Source organism: Amblyomma americanum, chromosome 1, assembly GCF_052857255.1.
Source record: "Amblyomma americanum isolate KBUSLIRL-KWMA chromosome 1, ASM5285725v1, whole genome shotgun sequence".
NCBI lineage: Eukaryota > Metazoa > Arthropoda > Arachnida > Ixodida > Ixodidae > Amblyomma > Amblyomma americanum.
Window position 1 is genome coordinate 342,067,418 of NC_135497.1, and position 3,330 is coordinate 342,070,747.

Sequence of the window (3,330 nt, forward strand, 5' to 3'; positions counted from 1 at the left end):
GCACGGAGGTGCCGAGGGATGACCAACAGCCACTTCCGGCCGTCGGGGAGGTAATTACGGCGGTATAAGAGGCCATCACGAACGGCGAAGTGGTGGGCTTGGCGGCGAAGGGTCCGGGTCGAAGAGTGTTCAGGAAGTTTAGCAGCGAGGTGATCCAAGGATCCTTCAGTTGTTCGGAGAGCATATCAGGGATGTTGAACGAAGAGAATTCGTAGGCACAGACGAGGGCAGAGGTTGACTCGCATGGGAGTGGTGAACGAGAAAGGGCGTCGGCGTCCGAGTGCTTGCGGCTGGAGCGATAAATGACGTGTATATCAAACTCCTGGAGACGTAAAGCCCAGCGGGCGTGTCGGCCAGAAGGATCTTTGAGGGAGGATAGCCAGCATAGGGCGTGGTGGTCTGTGACGACATAGAAGGGCCGGCCGTAAATGTAAGGGCGGAACTTGGCAATTGCCCAAATGATGGCGAGACATTCTTTTTCTGTGACAGAATAGTTTGATTCCGCCTTAGTCAGGGCGCGGCTGGCGTAAGCGACGATGTATTCCGGATACCCAGGCTTTCGCTGGGCAAGAACTGCGCCCAAGCCCACACCGCTCGCGTCAGTGTGAACTTCTGTCGGACAGGCGGGATCAAAATGGCGAAGGATGGGGGGAGAGACCAGCAGGCGGCGTAAAGTGCTGAACGCGGTATCGCAGGCGGGGGACCAAGACGAAAGGTTCGGGCTGCCGGCAAGAAGCTGCGTTAAAGGGGCGATGATACTGGCGTAATTTCGGATGAAGCGGCGAAAATATGAGCATAAGCCTATAAAACTGCGAAGTTCTTTTAAGGTGGTTGGTTTGGGGAAGTCAGCGACGGCGCGACGTTTGGCAGGGTCAGGAAGAACGCCGTCTTTGGAGATGACATGGCCTAATATTGTGAGCTGCGTTGCACCGAAGTAACATTTTTTCAAGTTTAGTTGGAGGCCGGCGTCAGTAAGGTTAGTGAGTACGCGCTGAAGGCGGTGCAGATGGGAAGGAAAATCTTTGGAAAAAACGACAATGTCATCTAGGTAACACAGACAAGTTTCCCATTTGAGGCCACTGAGAATAGTGTCCATCATCCTTTCGAATGTGGCTGGAGCATTGCAGAGGCCGAATGGCATCACATTGAACTCATACAAGCCGTCTGGGGTGACGAAAGCGGTTTTCGGCCTGTCGTTCGCTGCCATCGGGACCTGCCAGTAGCCGGAGCGTAAGTCGAGGGATGAAAAATACTCCGCTCCCTGCAAGCAATCCAGTGCGTCGTCGATTCGGGGTAGAGGATGAACATCCTTTCGTGTGATCTTGTTGAGACGGTGGTAGTCCACACAGAACCTGATGGAGCAATCTTTTTTCGTCACCAAGACAACAGGAGAGGCCAAAGGGCTGTGAGAAGGCTGTATTATGCCGCGCCGAAGCATGTCGTCAACATTGTCACGGATGACGCGGCGCTCGCTCGGCGAGACTCGGTACGGTCGCTGACGCAAGGGAGCGTGGGTACCAGTGTCAATTGTGAGAGAGACGGCCAAAGCGCGCCCAAAGGAGCGCTGCGAAAGGTCGAAAGAGTTGCGGAAGCGGCAGAGAAGTTCCAAGATTTGGTCACGGTAAGCGGACGGAAGGTCGGGAGCGATGTTACGACGAAAGACGTCGATGGAAATCGGATCGGGCGCTGTCGCACAACAGGCTAAGACAGTAACTGGGGAACAGGCACGGGTATCGGAGAACTCGGAAGCAAGAGCAGGGTCGAGTTCTTCAATAGAGCCGAGGCATTCGCCGCGAAGAACAAACGACGGGCAAGAAAATGGGTTGGTGACATAGATGGCGCAGTGGCCATCGGAAATCGAGACAACGGCGAATGGAATGAGGAGGCGCTGATGGCGAGTGGCTGCTGCGGTAGGTCTGAAAAGAGCAGGGCCGCTTAGGAAAGAGTCGGGGCGGAGCGGAACGAGGGCTGAAGAGGAGGGAGGTATGTCGGTGTCGGCAGCTACAAGAAGCTTAGCGGAGCGCACAGGTAGGTCACACAACGAAACATCACACAGGGGAAAAAGCTCAAGTTCCGCACGGGCACAATCAATCACTGCACGGTGGGTCGAGAGGAAATCGCAGCCGAGGATGACATCGTGAGAGCAGGCGGTCAGCACAACAAACTCGATGGTATAGGCGACGTCGTTGATAGAAACGCGGACCGTGCAGGCTGCGATGGGGTGGATGCGCTGAGAGGTGGCCGTACGTAGTGAAAAGTCAGACAGCGGCGTTGTCACCTTACGAAGTTTGTGGCGAAGAGCATCACTAATTACTGACACTGCAGCACCCGTGTCGACGAGCGCGAGAACGGGGACGCCTTCAACAGAGACCTCAATCACGTTAGCAGGAGAACACGGAGGACTTAAAAAGTTGGCAAAACACGCAGTTCTTGCCTCCTGAACTGCGGCAGTCAGTTTTCCTCTGGGAGAGGGTCCGGGCGGTGGAGCATCGGAGAAATGGAACGTCGACGAGGGGAAGGCGAGCGGCGAGTAGGGTACTGGGAGCGATGTGTAGAGGAGGCAGAAGAGACATTAGGCAAGGGCGGCCCGGAGTCGTAGCGGAAATTGCGCATGAAATCGCCAGAACGAGGAGATCGCTGACGGCAAAAGCGTGCGACATGGCCCGGAAGACCGCAGGAATAGCATATCGGTCGATTGTCCTCGGTACGCCAGGGGTTCGAAGGGTTTCGGTGGGGTCGACGAACCGGGACCTGCGGCGGGGGTATAGACGGCGGTGGAGCATAAAAGGCCGGGCTGCTAGGGTAGGCGGCAGAGGTGGGCGAGCGCCGTGTACCGGTGACTGCTTCAGCATAGGTGAGCGGCGCTGCCACAGGAGGAGGTGGGGGACTGGATGGCAGAACTGCAGCGACCTGCTCCTGAATAGCAAGACGGATAGTGGGCGTGAGAGATGGCGCCAGGTCGTGCGGAGGGCAGACGGGGTCGGGAATGTGATGCAGCAGAGAAAGCTGGCGAGCGATCTCTTCGCGGATGAAGTCTTTAACCTGCTGCATGAATAGGGACTGCTCAGCAGACGAGCCACCAAGGGCCAAGCCAGCAAGACCCCCCGCAGGCGCGCCGGACTGCCGCGTAGATGCGCGTTGCTTGCGGAGTTCGTCGAAGCTTTGGCACAGCTGGATGACGGTAGCGACGGAGGTGGGGTTTTTCGCCAGCAGCATCTGGAAAGCGTCATCGGCTATGCCTTTAAGTATGTGGTTGACTTTATCCACTTCGGACATGGAGGGGTTGACACGCTTGCACAGGTCAACGATGTCCTCGATGTAGCTTGTGAA